This window comes from Taudactylus pleione, unplaced genomic scaffold, assembly GCF_031769625.1.
Source record: "Taudactylus pleione unplaced genomic scaffold, aTauple2 ptg002751l, whole genome shotgun sequence".
Classification (NCBI taxonomy): domain Eukaryota; kingdom Metazoa; phylum Chordata; class Amphibia; order Anura; family Myobatrachidae; genus Taudactylus; species Taudactylus pleione.
Window position 1 is genome coordinate 1,810,839 of NW_028287126.1, and position 17,388 is coordinate 1,828,226.

The window sequence follows — 17,388 nt, forward strand, 5'->3', positions numbered from 1 at the left end:
GTGAGGTCTCTGCACGCTCAGGCTGCCTCCGGGGCATTCATACTAAGTACTGTAGCTGGTGGCGTTCCTGTCATCCTGGGTTACTTAGCACCTTTATATATTATTGTGCGTACGTGCGTGTGCCTGACCTGTGATAGGACCAGCGTCATATATATAAATCTGACCAGGGAATTGGAGAAAGAGGAAAAGAATCTTGGATTCAGTGCACTCGGGCAATTTATCACATATTTAAAATGTAACTTTTATTGAGTCCTTATAATAAAAATATTTTATTAGATCAATAAATACCTTTATTATCGCACATGTAAAGCTAGCGAAATAAAAATAGACATAGAAAAGAATTTGAGAAGAGTTGAACAAGTGACTAAAAAATAATAATTCTACCGCTGATGCTAATAAAATAAGTCTCAAATATTTAAATGCTGTCACCATGTAATTGTAATCAATTAATGTAAATTAATGCTGTTCATAATATGTTTTCTGTGGCTGCTATATATAACATATTATGAACAGCATTAATTTACATTAATTGATTTTTGAATCACTTGTTCAACTCTTCTCACATTCTTTTTTATGTCTATTTTTATTTCGCTAGCTTTACATGCGCTTTAATAAACGTATTGATTGATTTAATAAAATATTTTTATTATAAGGACTCAATAAGTTACATTTTAAATATGGGATAAATTGCCCGAGTGCACCGAATCCAAGATTATTTTCCTCTTTGTCCAATTCCCTGGTCAGATTTATATATATATGTGTAATCTTTGGTAGCACCCCTTCCCATTTATAGGTATATTATAAAGTATTGGACGGGAGGTGAAGCAATTTAGCCAGTTACTTAGATCCCAGTGCAGTGGATACATCTATGGTTTCTGATAGGACCAGCACATACACCAAGCTTCCATCCAGCTTCTCCCCCTTTACATTCCCAGATCACCTGGTTTATCTTGGTTAAAATGTCCAAGTTACCTGTGAAGATCAATATTTAACACCTGAAAGCTGACAGAACGAATTGCCAGAAAATGAAAAATAAAGTTGAAGTTCGACGCCTGTCATTAGACACCTGCCGGGATTAGACAGTCGGGAAGCCGGCGGTCGGCATTTAGACCGTAAGCTTCCTGACTACATCCCCACTTGCCACCCATGCTGTGGGCAATGAGAGACGTGGATTTAGCGGTGGGACACGGGGACAGGGCTAAGCTCCGTTCCCCCAAACATCGCTGACAGGACGCCATCGGATTTGATCTCCAAAAAGGTACATTTAAAAAAAAAAAATGTAATAAACATATTGGGCCAGATTCATTAAATTCCATTTTGAGGGCGTTACAGGAGTGCCGCGAGTGTGTCAGCTGCGCAGAGGCCATGTTCAGAGACAACGGACCTGTCCGCAGAGTTAGGTCTACAATTGGGTGCTGCAAAGGACCTCTGACGTCACACTCACGTAACCGGGCGACCAAAGGAGGAAGGGCAAGGATCCGAATAGAGGGGGGGGGCAAAAGTGTCCCCTCGTGGGCTCACTATGCTCGCCATGCTTTGGGCACAGTGGCTCACTACAAAAATATATTCCCCTATGCCCACGTGGATGGTAACATTGGAGCAGTCCGGCACTGCCAAAGCGCTCACGTGGGTGCAACGCCAGAGAGGTCCTTTATCCAACTAGGATCCAGCAGCAACCCTGTCTGTAGGGCCTGTGCAAGTGTCGATCGTGGAGTGAGAAGATTCGCCGGTGGCGTTACTGCGTGCAGATCACTGTAAGCGGGCGTCTCAGTGCCTGCACATTCAGCTGCACGCTAGTACCGGAGGGGAAGGCTAGAACTAGCATTTGCATATTATCGCCACCGTGACTCTGCAAATATGCGCACCAGTGGCTGCAACTGTGCGCACCTTTGTGTCAGGCCCTGTGCCTCCTCCTCTGGTGGCTCATTGCTGCTGCTGTATTCCTGTCTGTGACACCATACCCCTCACACGAGTGACATTTACCCTGCGCTCTCTGCAGAACAGCCGCTGTGATGATTCACAACTCACTCCCCCCAATTCATGGTAATCTATCACCATGTGGGTTCCAGTCTCCTGCCAGGCTTGGCTGCTGCCCATCGTGCATGCATAAAACATACACGCCCCTCTACCCTCTGCTCGCAGGCTGCCTGGTGCCAACGCTGAGAGTGCAGGGGGAGCAGCGATTGACTGCACATCTCCTCCTGCTATAATAACAATATTCAGAATAACCGACATATTCGCTGTTCAGCTTCACGTCGCTTTCATACAGTAATTACACACTTCATGTGTTTTCATTTAAAATACAGTTAAAAAGGATCTTTCACATTCGCCATTGGGGGGGGCTGCATGCCAAAGATAGAATCAGCCTCAGGAATGATATAGATGTCCGAGCAGACCCCAACAATTAACATTCCTACTCACGGCGAGCGCCGGAGCAATTCATTGTGGCTTTGGCACGGAAACAGCTGATACGAAAATCACCTGTCTCCCCAAATGTTTTCACTGCTCCTTTCGGGAGAGGAAGGTAAGCAGGAGATATCTGTGATACTAGTGTATGGGGACAGCGGCCATTCCGGGAGAGAAAGGTAAGCAGGAGATATCTGTGATACTAGTGTATGGGGACAGCGGGTCATTCCGGGAGAGAAAGGTAAGCAGGAGATATCTGTGATACTAGTGTATGGGGACAGCGGCCATTCCGGGAGAGAAAGGTAAGCAGGAGATATCTGTGATACTAGTGTATGAGGACAGCGGCCATTCCGGGAGAGGAAGGTAAGTAGGAGATATCTGTGATACTAGTGTATGGGGACAGCAGCCATTCCGGGAGAGGAAGGTAAGCAGGAGATATCTGTGATACTAATGTATGGGGACAGCAGGACATTCCGGGAGAGGAAGGTAAGCAGGAGATATCTGTGATACTAGTGTATGGGGACAGCGGCCATTCCGGGAGAGAAAGGTAAGCAGGAGATATCTGTGATACTAGTGTATGAGGACAGCGGCCATTCCGGGAGAGGAAGGTAAGTAGGAGATATCTGTGATACTAGTGTATGGGGACAGCGGCCATTCCGGGAGAGGAAGGTAAGCAGGAGATATCTGTGATACTAGTGTATGGGGACAGCGGCCATTCCGGGAGAGGAAGGTAAGCAGGAGATATCTGTGATACTAGTGTATGGGGACAGCGGGTCATTCCGGGAGAGAAAGGTAAGCAGGAGATATCTGTGATACTAGTGTATGGGGACAGCGGCCATTCCGGGAGAGAAAGGTAAGCAGGAGATATCTGTGATACTAGTATATGAGGACAGCGGCCATTCCGGGAGAGAAAGGTAAGTAGGAGATATCTGTGATACTAGTGTATGGGGACAGCGGCCATTCCGGGAGAGGAAGGTAAGCAGGAGATATCTGTGATACTAGTGTATGGGGACAGCGGCCATTCCGGGAGAGGAAGGTAAGCAGGAGATATCTGTGATACTAGTGTATGGGGACAGCAGGCCATTCCGGGAGAGGAAGGTAAGCAGGAGATATCTGTGATACTAGTGTATGGGGACAGCAGGCCATTCCGGGAGAGGAAGGTAAGCAGGAGATATCTGTGATACTAGTGTATGGGGACAGCAGGCCATTCCGGGAGAGGAAGGTAAGCAGGAGATATCTGTGATACTAGTGTATGGGGACAGCGGCCATTCCGGGAGAGGAAGGTAAGCAGGAGATATCTGTGATACTAGTGTATGGGGACAGCGGCCATTCCGGGAGAGAAAGGTAAGCTGGAGATATCTGTGATACTAGTGTATGGGGACAGCGGCCATTCCGGGAGAGAAAGGTAAGCAGGAGATATCTGTGATACTAGTGTATGAGGACAGCGGCCATTCCGGGAGAGAAAGGTAAGTAGGAGATATCTGTGATACTAGTGTATGGGGACAGCGGCCATTCCGGGAGAGGAAGGTAAGCAGGAGATATCTGTGATACTAGTGTATGGGGACAGCGGCCATTCCGGGAGAGGAAGGTAAGCAGGAGATATCTGTGATACTAGTGTATGGGGACAGCGGCCATTCCGGGAGAGGAAGGTAAGCAGGAGATATCTGTGATACTAGTGTATGGGGACAGCGGCCATTCCGGGAGAGGAAGGTAAGCAGGAGATATCTGTGATACTAGTGTATGGGGACAGCGGCCATTCCGGGAGAGGAAGGTAAGCAGGAGATATCTGTGATACTAGTGTATGGGGACAGCAGGCCATTCCGGGAGAGGAAGGTAAGTAGGAGATATCTGTGATACTAGTGTATGGGGACAGCGGCCATTCCGGGAGAGGAAGGTAAGCAGGATATATCTGTGATACTAGTGTATGGGGACAGCGGCCATTCCGGGAGAGGAAGGTAAGCAGGAGATATCTGTGATACTAGTGTATGGGGACAGCAGGCCATTCCGGGAGAGGAAGGTAAGCAGGAGATATCTGTGATACTAGTGTATGGGGACAGCAGGCCATTCCGGGAGAGGAAGGTAAGCAGGAGATATCTGTGATACTAGTGTATGGGGACAGCAGGCCATTCCGGGAGAGGAAGGTAAGCAGGAGATATCTGTGATACTAGTGTATGGGGACAGCGGCCATTCCGGGAGAGGAAGGTAAGCAGGAGATATCTGTGATACTAGTGTATGGGGACAGCGGCCATTCCGGGAGAGAAAGGTAAGCAGGAGATATCTGTGATACTAGTGTATGGGGACAGCGGCCATTCCGGGAGAGAAAGGTAAGCAGGAGATATCTGTGATACTAGTGTATGAGGACAGCGGCCATTCCGGGAGAGAAAGGTAAGTAGGAGATATCTGTGATACTAGTGTATGGGGACAGCGGCCATTCCGGGAGAGGAAGGTAAGCAGGAGATATCTGTGATACTAGTGTATGGGGACAGCGGCCATTCCGGGAGAGGAAGGTAAGCAGGAGATATCTGTGATACTAGTGTATGGGGACAGCAGGCCATTCCGGGAGAGGAAGGTAAGCAGGAGATATCTGTGATACTAGTGTATGGGGACAGCGGCCATTCCGGGAGAGGAAGGTAAGCAGGAGGTATCTGTGATACTAGTGTATGGGGACAGCGGCCATTCCGGGAGAGGAAGGTAAGCAGGAGATATCTGTGATACTAGTGTATGGGGACAGCGGCCATTCCGGGAGAGGAAGGTAAGCAGGAGATATCTGTGATACTAGTGTATGGGGACAGCAGGCCATTCCGGGAGAGGAAGGTAAGTAGGAGATATCTGTGATACTAGTGTATGGGGACAGCGGCCATTCCGGGAGAGGAAGGTAAGCAGGATATATCTGTGATACTAGTGTATGGGGACAGCGGCCATTCCGGGAGAGGAAGGTAAGCAGGAGATATCTGTGATACTAGTGTATGGGGACAGCGGCCATTCCGGGAGAGGAAGGTAAGTAGGAGATAGCTGTGATACTAGTGTATGGGGACAGCGGCTATTCCGGGAGAGGAAGGTAAGCAGGAGATATCTGTGATACTAGTGTATGGGGACAGCGGCCATTCCGGGAGAGGAAGGTAAGCAGGAGATATCTGTGATAGCTCCTGTATTACCTCTATGATGAAAATTTAATTTTCACCTGCTTTTGTAGAAATGAACCCATAATGAATAGGCTCCTTAGGGCCAATGCTTTAGCCAGAGACAAAAGAGCAGTGTTACCAGTGTATAATAAATGTGTCAATTTTTTTTTTTCTCTTCCCATCAGCAAAGAAAACTGTAATAAGAAAGAAAATGTATAAAGGGTTAATTAAGGCGGTGGAATATTAAGCGTACATGTTGCCTACATATAATGGAGTAACTATTTCATGTGGTGAAAGAGATGGCTACCCAATAGTCGCTGTAGTAAATAATGACATGGCTGATGCATGAGGCACAATAACTAGTAATATACCTGCAAGTGTTGATTTAGGGGGAGTTACACAGTGAGAAAATTATACAACTTAGTGACCGAATATATTAGTAGCATTCAATGACCCGGAAGGGTGTACACAGGGCCGGATTAACAATGGGGCGGATGGAGCTACAGCTCCAGGCCTCCCATTGAAAATAGGCCCACAGGATGCAAGGACTGCAGTGCAGACAGGAAAAAAAATATTTTTTTTTTCCTGTCACCACCGACAGCCCAGCTGGCTCACTTATGGCCCACTCACCTCCCAGCTCACTCACTTATGGCCCACTCACCTCCCAGCTCACTCACTTATGGCCCACTCACCTCCCAGCTCACTCACTTATGGCCCACTCACCTCCCAGCTCACTCACTTATGGCCCACTCACCTCCCAGCTCACTCACTTATGGCCCACTCACCTCCCAGCTCACTCACTTATGGCCCACTCACCTCCCAGCTCACTCACTTATGGCCCACTCACCTCCCAGCTCACTCACTTATGGCCCACTCACCTCCCAGCTCACTCACTTATGGCCCACTCACCTCCCAGCTCACTCACTTATGGCCCACTCACCTCCCAGCTCACTCTCCCGCCAGAAGCTGAGCCCATTGTCACCCCCAACCCCTCCTCTCGGCTGCTCGACCTAAGCCCCGCCCACTATTGGCCGTCGAAGCCCCGCCCCTATGTGCCTTAAGCTCCGCCTCCTGTACGTCCTACTGCAGAGCTGTGTCCTGTGACTGTGCACCAGACCAATCGCCCAGTTCAGGAGGGAAGGCCCTGCAGCCCAGCATGTCACATTACACAGGTCAGTGTAATGTTTGGCCCCTGTGTACAATTTATGTATGTTTTGTATATATATTTATTTACATGGCTATATATATGTGTGTGTTAAATTAGGTGGGTACAGGAGCATATAATGTATAAATATGTATATGTATGTATATACATATATATATATATACATACATACATACACAGTATGTGTATGTATATATACATACATAAGTACAGTATGTGTATACATTATATATATAGACACACACAAACACACACACACACACACACACACAGTAGGTGCTTGTTCAATCCTAGGAAAGACAGAGGGGGCTCTCCGGGACTTGAATGCACAAAGTATTTACTTGAAAATGACTGACGTTTCAGAGCCAACCTTGATAAAAGAGTTGGGTGGGCTCTGAAACGTCGGTAATTTTCAAGTAAATACTTTGTGCATTCAAGTCCCGGAGTGCCCCCTCTGTCTTTCCTAGGATTGAACAAGCACCTACTGTATGAATATTCCTTGGGAGGGCACCTGGGCACCCTGCCTTTAGTTTGGACTGTGAGTCCCGATTGATTTTGGGTGATATACTGTATATATGTATATATATATATATATAAAACACACACATTGGTAAATAGAGAGGGTACAGGAGTTTGAGGCACACTTATGGGGACGAAAGTGGGTGTGGTATTATATGTCGACATTCATCATGTAGACAGTGATGGAATGCCGACATATCATCCCTGTTGGCCCACTAACATGCTCCTGATGGCTGTAGCAGCTCCAGTGCGGCTTCCGGGTCCCAGCAGTCATGACCTCTGCTGCTCCTGCCTTCCGATGAGTATTACTCCCATCCCTAAACCTAATCCCTACCCCTCCCTGTAGTGCCTAACCCACTCCTCCCCCTGCAGCCTAACCTTCCCCTAGTGCCTAACGCCCCGGCACAGCCTAACCCTAATCCCTACCTCTAACCCTCCCTATAGGGCCTAACCTTAGCCACGCCCCCCCAATCTAACTGTAACCTCCCCTAATGCCTAACCCTCCGTGCAGTGTCTAAACCTATCCTCCTCCCCCGCAGCCTAGCCTTAACCTTCCCCTAGGTCAGGGATGGGGAACCTCAGGTCTGGGGGCCGTATAAGGCCCGCGGAATCATTTGGTCTGGCCCTCTGAACTTTTCTCTGCTAGTCTCATCTGGCTACCAGGGTGCCTAGAATAGCACCGTGCAGCCAGAGTCGATGCACCAGTGCCGCCAGGAGCCCTTACAGCTCCCTGGAAAATCCTTAGGATGCCCCGGGCATAGCTGTAATCGCCAGGGATTGTGGCCCCGCCTCATGTAATGTCACATGGAGGGAGCGTGGCCTGCACCTGGCCCGCGAATAATGTTATAAAATGGCCCTTGGCAGAGAAAAGGTTCCCCTGCCCTAGGGTCTAACCGGAATCGGTATGAAATACCGCCGGCCGCATGGCCGACAAAAGCAGAGTTCCCGGCAGCTGAAGCCCGACAGCGCTGGAAATCCCGATCGTCACTAAGGTAAGTATAAACTAACCTAACCCTCCTTAGGCGTGCCTAACCCTAACCTCCCCCCTCTAAGTGCCTAACCCTAACCCCCCCTTCCTCGCTGCCTACACCTAAGTCCCCCGGGGGGGTGCCTAACCTTAAGTCCCCCCCCGGGGGTGCCTAGCCCTAACCCTCCCTCTCCCTAGCCTAAATGGCTGTCCGCTCGCGGCGCCCGGCATCCCTTCGGTCGGGATGCCAGGCGCCTGTCTCCCGGCGTCGGGGAAATGACAGGCGTCTAGATATAGACGCCCGGCATTTCACCCTCGCCGGGATATGACAGTCGGGAAGCCGGCTATCGGTATTAAGGCAGCCGGTTTCCCGATTGTATACCGGCCTAACCCTTTCACAGTCATTTTTAAATTAACTTTAATGTCAACATAATGAATATTGACATTATAACTGTCGACTTGTATAAAACACACTAGAATACATTTAAGTAATCAACGTCTCAGAACTTGTATTCATTATTTCATCAGGATTAGCAAAATGACAAATACAAGTTCTGAAACATTGCTTACATAAACGGGTCAGTGTGTTTTATACAAGCCGTCCAGAGTGTCACACACACAATCAGCTGGCTCCAGAGTGTCTCACACAAACACACAAACAGCTGGCTCCAGAGCGCCCTGTGCCGGCACTGCCCCTTAACCACATGACGTCATGCTGTCGTGTAGAGGGGCCTGGGCCACCGGCACCTGGAAGTGCAACACTGCCCAGAGCATCCGGAGGAGGCTGCAAAGACTGCAGGGTGTCTGTCTGGGCAGTACTGCAGCAGTGATACTGGCTGCAGGGTGCAAGCACCCTGCTAGCCAGTAACAAAGGCCATGGGGTAGTGATGGTGCTGCAAACAGAGCCCTGCGCTCTGTGCAGCATCACCGGTCGCATACCTGCGGTTATGGCACTGTATGCAGTCAAAACACACCCACAACACAGGCCACACCCCTATGTAAATCACAGCTACACCACACTAGCCACAACCCCACATCACCAGTCACACTGCTGCAGCGCTGGTCACACCCCCTGCAGCGGCACACAATAGGCCCTTCATAAATTTCAGCTCCAGGCCCATGTGGACATTAATCTGGCACTGGGTGTACAGAAAGGACAAGAGTCACAGACTGTGAGGGTGAGCTCGCTGGAGACAAGTATAGTGCAGGTAGAGAACCAGGAGGGCGGAGGGCCCTGCTCCTGAGAGCTTACAGTTTAGAGCAGGGGTTCCCAACCACGGTCCTCAAGGCACACTAACAGTTCAGGTTTTAAGGATAGCCATACTTGAGCACTGGTGACTTAATTAGTACTAGTTATTTTGATTTAACCATCTGTGCTTAAGCATGGATATCACTAAAACCAGGACTGTTGGTGTGCCTTGAGGACCGAGGTTGGGAATCACTGGTTTAGAGGGTTATAAAATCTAGGTCAGTAAACAGGAGATGATGGGAGTTGTAGTGCTTTAAGGCTCACAAGTGTGGTGTGTGTGAGCACTACACTAGTCCAGAATGTGATGGCTCTAGTCATGCTGCTGCCGGTCTCGCGTCACTAATCCTGGGAAATATTTGCGCAGACACTTTCCTACACACGCGCTGGGTGTATCTGTGTCCTGACGCATGGTTACATTACAGCGTACGGTCTGCAGCAGGGAAAATAACATCCACAGAAAGAGAATAGGGGAAGGGGACGAGTGGGACTGTAACGGGAAAGGGATGAGTGGGACCGTAACGAGAAGGGGACGAGTGGGACCGTAACGGGAAGGGAATGAGTGGGACTGTAACGGGAAGGGTACGAGTGGGACTGTAATGGGAAGGGGACGAGTGGGACTGTAACGGGAAGGGGATGAGTGGGACCGTAACGGGAAGGGGACGAGTGGGACTGTAACGGGAAGGGGAACGAGTGAGACCGTAAGGGGAAGGGGACGAGTGGGACCATAACGGGAAGGGGAAGAGTGGGACCGTAACGGGAAGGGGACGAGTGGGACCGTAACAGGAAGGGGAACGAGTGAGACCGTAAGGGGAAGGGGACGAGTGAGACCGTAAGGGGAAGGGGACGAGTGGGACCATAACGGGAAGGGGACAAGTGGGACTGTAATGGGAAGGGGATGAGTAGGACTGTAACGTGAAGGGGACGAGTGGGACCATAGAGTCTTACAAGCATCACTTTGGTTCTCATTGAGAATTGTCCTGAAAATAACAAATTTGTTTTAATGATGTTTTTTGCTTTTAAATAACTTTTTAGAAATTTGTTTTATGACATGTTCACTGCCTGTTACTACTGTGCAATGTGAGCGCATATTACTGATCTGTGATCCCAGTTTTCATGTAAACAGCTTCATACCTTTGTTATGTGCATTGTGAGAGGCACAGCGCACATGCCGATATAATGTAAGCCCACTTAGAGCCGTATTCAATTAGAGCGGATCTGCAATACTTTTCCGCCTCCCAGACTTTTCGCCTACATTGCATCTTTTGTAGGCGGAAAAGTATCGCGCCCGTCCCCGCTTTACCCCATATTCAATATGGAAGTACGCGAAAACGGGACCCGGCGAAACTTGAACAGGCGGAAAGTACTCTTAGATTTGGGGAAATCAGCCTGACACCCCCCAAAAGATGCTCAGACATGGGGATTCCCTATGGTACCCCCCGATTTGGCTCGCTGAAGGTGTTTTGTGTTTTTAAACGGGCTCATAGCTGCTAAATAGCGTTTTTCTATACGTGGTGCAGAATAGTCTTCAGGAGTATTTCTACTTCAGGGTCCATAGGGTATCCACAGGATACCTTGGGGTATAGGTGTGACGTCAGTCGCAGGGCACCAAAGAGTTAAGCTTTCAGCCTCCCAGGATGCACTAGGTCCCCCTCCTATACCCCGCCCCCGGGCCAAGGCACCTCAGTTTAGTTTGGTGCCCGGCCGGAGTCGGGTGCACCTGTTGGAGTGGGGGCTAGAAGAGCCCCTGAAGCTTATTCTTCATGCAGCTGTGGCTGCACATCTGGATGAACAGCATGGACAGTCAGTCCTGACGTCCATGCTGTCTTCCCTACACCCCGCCGGTACCAGAACGCCGGTACTGATCCGGGGATGCTGGTGGGCGTCTGGGGTCACAGCTAGCGGTGACCCCAGATGCTCCGGACCATGGCCGGATTCAAGGGGGACAGAGGTAAGCAGCGGGGTCCCGCGGTGGGTCCCCGCTGATCACATGGTCCTAAGTCCCCAGGCAGGGGGCTCCCTGGGGACTGGCTGCAGCGTGGAGCCAGGCGACCAACCTGCGCTTCCACTACCCCCTGGGACAGCGGACCGCAGCAGAGCGGTAGCGCTGCGGCGTCCCAGGGGTTAAATGCATGCCAGGGGAGCGCGCCTTCCCTGTCTCACAGCCGGCGCCTCCCCCGCTGCACACAGCCCTCTCTGCATGCTGCCGACTGGTCCTGTGGCAGCGCTCCTCCCCCAGGCCAGCCTCCTCTCTGCTCCTCGGCGGCCATCTTCTCCAGAACGCATGGTGAACGCTGCTGGAAGCGCTGGACGGAAGCATCGTGGTCTGGGTCCCCCCGCATACCTCTCCTCCGCTGTGGTCAGGTCTGTGTATGCAGCGCTGTGTCCTACCAGGCCCTGTGTCTGTGTAGTTGAGTGATCAGCGCTGTTAGTGCAGGAATTGTTATTTTTCTGCATTGTATGTGACTGTGCTAGCGCTGCTGCCTGTAATCTTTTCTTCTCTAAACTGTCAGCTTTATTACTGTCCCTGTTCTTTCTGCTAAAGCCCTTGCGGTGCGGTGCTGCAGGGTGGTCTCTCGCCTATTTAATACTTAATTGGTGAGAGAGGTCACATACGTGGTGCCATCATGTCTGAAAGTGATTTTCCCCTCCGGCTACAGTGTACCACGTGCAAAGTACCGTTAGCGGAGGGGGAGGGTAGCGCGGAGGGCCTTTGCCGGCAGTGTTTGTCCATGGCGCGGCCTATTACGGTTACAGCACCGGTACAGGAGCCGCCCTGGGCTTGTTTCGCTCAGGCGTTAACAGCTTTAGTGGGCCAGTTAGCTCCGCAGCCCGCGTTTACTCCGATGGGTTTGTCCCAGCAGTCTGTGGTGTCGTCACCCATGCAGGGGTTCCCACGACAATTGGTGGTACCCCACAGTCTCCCTATTTCCCCGCTCCCGGGTTCTCAGGAGCCAGCGTGGGTTAACTCCCTGACAAGTTCTGTACAGCACTTGTCGGATGTGTTGCAAGGGGAGTCTGTGATGCGGTCTCATAAAAGGCCGGTGGCGTCTCTGTCCGCTCCTTATGAGGATGACGAAGGGACGTCTGATGATGGGGAGATTCTAGATCCTTACGATCAGGAACCTCTCCATACTAAGGACGCTGATGCTAAGTCCAAAGTATATATTCCTGGACTTATTCGGGCGGTCCGCACAGCCTTGGTGATTGAGGACGAAGTTCCCCCAGCGGCTAAATCTAAGTATGCCTTTTTCAAAGATGTGAAGGGCGATGCCACAGTCTTTCCTCTTTCGGGTCAGTTGGTGGACCATTTAGAGGAGGCGTGGAAACAACCTGGCAAAAGATACCAGCCGCAGAGACGCCTGGCGGTGGCTTATCCGTTCGCGGATAATTATTTTGCTAAGTGGGAATCCCCTCCACAGGTGGATTCTCACGTGACCCGTCTTGTCCGTAGTGCCACATTGCCGATGCCATCCATGTCCTCCCTTAAGGATGCTACGGACCGCAAGGTAGAAATCTGCCTGAAGTCCGCTTATTCCCTTGCAGGGGGGGCAGCACGGCCGGCTATGGCCATTTGCTGGGTTGCCAGAGCGATGGAGCGCTGGGCGGATTCATTAGAGGCTTCTTTTGAATCCGACTGTCCGGCCGATCAGGCGGAGTTGATTGGCAATCTCCGTGATTCGGCCACCTACATCAACGAGGCGGCTCTAGACATTAGTACTCTGGTGTCTAGAATTTCTTCAGCAGCGGTAGCTGCTCGTCGCACCTTGTGGCTGCGATCCTGGAAGGCGGACGCAGATTCCAAGAAAGGTCTGGAAGCGTTGCCGTTTACCGGAGAAGTTCTCTTCGGTCCGGATCTGGATAAGATTGTGGCCACGCTGGCGGCAGCCAAATCTGCCTGTCTCCCGTCGGCCGCTGCTCCTTCTGGTTCGGGACCATCGTCCTTTCGGTCATCTAGGGCCCAGGGCAGGCCCAAACCACAGTCGTTTCCTCGACAGGCTGGCCCTAAGAAATCGGTCAAGCCCCGGAAGCAGGCATGGAGTACCAGACGTCCGGCCCCCAAGCCAGATGACAAGCCTGCGGCCTGACGGTCCGGGCCTCCCTTTGGGGGATCCCAGGGTGGGAGGCCGCCTGCTACAGTTCGCCCAGTGTTGGTCGACCACTACGACAGACACTTGGGTTCTGGAGGTGGTTTCCCACGGATACGCCCTCTCCTTCCGGCACAGACCCCCGGCTCGCTTCTTCACCACGGGTCTCCCATCAGACCGGAACAAGGCTACGGAGCTGCGGAAGGTATTGCACACTATGCTCCAGGCTGGAGTTATAGTGGCGGTTCCATTCTCCCAGAGGGGCCAGGGTTTCTATTCAAATCTATTTTTGGTACAGAAACCCAATGGGTCATATCGTCCGATACTCAACCTCAAAGCACTCAACAAGTCTTTGCGGGTCCCGAAGTTTCGGATGGAGACCCTACGGTCCATCATTATGGCGCTGGAACCTGGGGACTACTTGGTGTCATTGGACATACAGGACGCTTACCTGCATGTCCCTATTCTTTGGCGCCATCAACAGTTCCTCAGGTTTGCAATCAGCAGCGACCACTTCCAGTTTCGGGCGTTACCTTTTGGCCTGGCAACAGCACCACGTGTTTTCACCAAGGTGATGGCGGTCATGGCGGCTTCTCTGCGGCTGCAGGGAGTCCGCATGTTGCCGTATTTGGACGACCTGTTATTGGTGGCAGGATCTCCAGAGCTCCTGTTACGCCACTTGGACCTGACCATTGCACTGCTGCAACGGCACGGCTGGCTAATCAACTGGCAGAAGTCCACTCTAATCCCGTCTCGGAGGATTCTGCATCTTGGAGCCTTATTGGACTCGGGACAGCAAAGGATCTTCGTGACGGAGGACAAGATCTCTGCTTTACAGTCAAGGGTGCGCAGTTGTCTGCACAGCCGCCGGGTGTCCTTACACTCGGCGATGAGGTTACTGGGCTCCATGGTGTCGGTGTTCGACATGGTGGAATACGCCCAGTTTCACTCCAGACCTCTGCAGCACCTGATCCTGTCCAAGTGGAACGGGCTGACTCAGTCTCTGAAGTCCCAGACGATTGTGCTCACCCAGGAGGTTCGCCTGTCCCTTACGTGGTGGTTACAGACGACCCACCTCAACAAGGGACGTCCGTTCTGGGTTCCAAATTGGGTCCTGTTGACAACGGACGCCAGTCTTCGGGGCTGGGGAGCAGTTTCGGGTCCACACTTGTTCCAGGGCAGGTGGACGCCGACAGAAGCGGAGCTTCCAATAAATATCTTGGAACTCCGTGCGGTCTTCAATGCTCTCCAGCAGGCACAGCGGTTTCTCCAGGGTCGCCCGGTGCAGGTCCAGTCGGACAACGCTACCACCGTGGCCTACATAAACAGGCAAGGAGGAACTCGCAGTCGGGCGGCTCTCGTAGAGGTCTCTCGGATCCTGGTTTGGGCGGAGCGCAATCTTCCGGCCATATCAGCGGTCTGTATCCCGGGAGTGCTCAATTGGGAGGCGGACTTTCTAAGTCGCCAGGACGTTCATCCGGGGGAATGGTCCCTGCACCCGGACGTTTTTCAACTACTGGTGGACAGGTGGGGTCTTCCAGAAATCGACCTCATGGCGTCCCGGCACAACAACAAGTTGCCGGTGTACGGGTCTCGCACAAGAGACAAAGGGGCGTCTCTGGTGGATGCTCTGTCCGTCCGGTGGACGTTCCGGTTCGCATACCTGTTCCCTCCGGTCTCCCTTCTTCCACGGGTAATCCGGAAATTCAAACAGGAAGGAGGGACGCTCCTGTTGATAGCTCCCGCGTGGCCCAGACGGCACTGGTTCTCAGACCTTCAGGGTCTGTCCGTGGACATTCCTCTGCGGTTGCCGCTACGACCGGACCTTCTGTCTCAGGGTCCTTGCCTTCACCCGGACCTGACTCGGCTGTCTTTGACGGCGTGGCTGTTGAGACGGCCATGCTGAGGTCCCGGGGGTTTTCCAGCTCTGTGGTGCGTACCATGTTACGAGCTCGGAAACCGTCTTCCGCGAGGATATACCATCGCGTGTGGCATACGTTCTTCCAGTGGTGTCGACCGAGAGGTTATGCACCGCGGGAGTTTCGTCTGTCTCGGATTCTCGCCTTCCTGCAAGCGGGACTAGATCATGGGCTTCGCCTTGCTTCTTTGAAGGTACAGGTTTCGGCCCTATCTGTCTGGTTTCACCGTAGGATTGCTACAATCCCGGATGTGCGCACCTTTATGCAGGGTGTTCTCCGCATTCAGCCGCCCTTTGTTCCACCTGTGGCGCCTTGGGATTTGGCTGTGGTCCTGAGGGCTCTCCAAGGACCGCCGTTTGAACCACTGGGCTCAGTGGATCTTAAATGGCTAACAGCTAAGACTGTTTTCCTTCTGGCTATTGCTTCGGCCAGACGTGTTTCTGAGTTAGGGGCTCTTTCTTGTAGACCCCCTTTCTTGGTTTTTTATGGGAACAGGTCAGTGCTCCGCACTCGGCCCGAGTTTCTTCCCAAAGTTATTTCCCAGTTTCATATTAACGAGGAAATAGTTGTTCCGGCCTTTAACTCACCGGGTCTTTCCGTGGGTGAGGCCTCTTTGGATGTTGTGCGGGCCTTAAGGACTTATGTTGACCGCACTTCTTCGTTTAGGAAGTCGGACGCTTTGTTTGTCCTCTTTGGCTTCCGTAAAAAGGGTTGGCCTGCTTCAAAGCAAACTTTGGCAGCCTGGATCCGTATGGCTATTTCTGAAGCTTATCTTCATGAAGGCCTACCGGTCCCTCCTTCTCTGAAGGCTCATTCCACTAGGTCTGTGGGTCCTTCGTGGGCAGCTCGACGTGGTGCCTCGGCAGTTCAGATCTGCAAGGCTGCTACGTGGTCTTCTGTCCATACCTTCGTGAGGTATTACAGGTTTGACACCTTCGCCTCTCAGGATGCTTCCTTCGGGCGGCGGATTCTCCTTTCTGCACAGGAGCGTCCCCACCCTTAAAGGATACTGCTTTGGGACATCCCCAAGGTATCCTGTGGATACCCTATGGACCCTGAAGTAGAAAATATGAGATATGGTAAGAACTTACCCTTGTTATCTCTATTTCTACGAAGTCCATAGGGTTCCACAGGACTCCCGCCCTGTCGCACCTGTGCTGCAGATGGGCTTTGCTCTGGTCACCGGTTTTCCGTCTCCCTCTGGTGAGAATGTGATTCTTGTATGTGTCCAGATCTTTGTTCTCTCTCTTCCTTCTCCTCCTCCGGCCTATGGCTTGGTAACTAACTGAGGTGCCTTGGCCCGGGGGCGGGGTATAGGAGGGGGACCTAGTGCATCCTGGGAGGCTGAAAGCTTAACTCTTTGGTGCCCTGCGACTGACGTCACACCTATACCCCAAGGTATCCTGTGGAACCCTATGGACTTCGTAGAAATAGAGATAACAAGGGTAAGTTCTTACCATATCTCATATTTTTTCCCAGAAAATAACTGATCCCAGCAAATTTGGGGTACTTGAAAATGGGGGTCTGCATATTTAAAAGTTGCTAAAGTGAAGTTGAAAAAATCGTGAAAAATCCACCTGCTCCAAGCCCCTGCAATAAAAAAAACACATGGTGCATACTTGGGGACCCCCCCAGAGTCAAGTTCGCTAGTTTTTACTTTGTCCCCCAACATTATTTTTTTTTTCGCCCCCAAATTCAAAGTGATTATTTGTTGTGTCCTTAAGTGTTTTTTTTTTTTTTGACACATATTACCTTTGGGGGGCTGTCTGAAGGCTGCAGGGGGGGTTCCTGCAACATTGCACCCGAAAGCCCCAATTCTGCACTTTTTTCCGCCTCCCATTCATAGGCGAAACTTTACCGCCTATTACATTGCATTGACTTTCCGCCTAGGCAGAAAGTCTTCCAAATTGAATACGGAGTAAAATCAAAACAGGCGAAAATGACGTCATCGGCGAA

The 17,388-nt window shown here is 51.3% G+C and overlaps 1 protein-coding gene across 1 annotated transcript in view; it reads left to right on the forward strand.

Moving 5' to 3' along the window:
• Nucleotides 1–17,388, forward strand: part of HTR6 (5-hydroxytryptamine receptor 6) — a 49,530-nt gene that overhangs the window by 22,493 nt on the left and 9,649 nt on the right. The gene's annotated exons all lie outside the window — the stretch shown is intronic.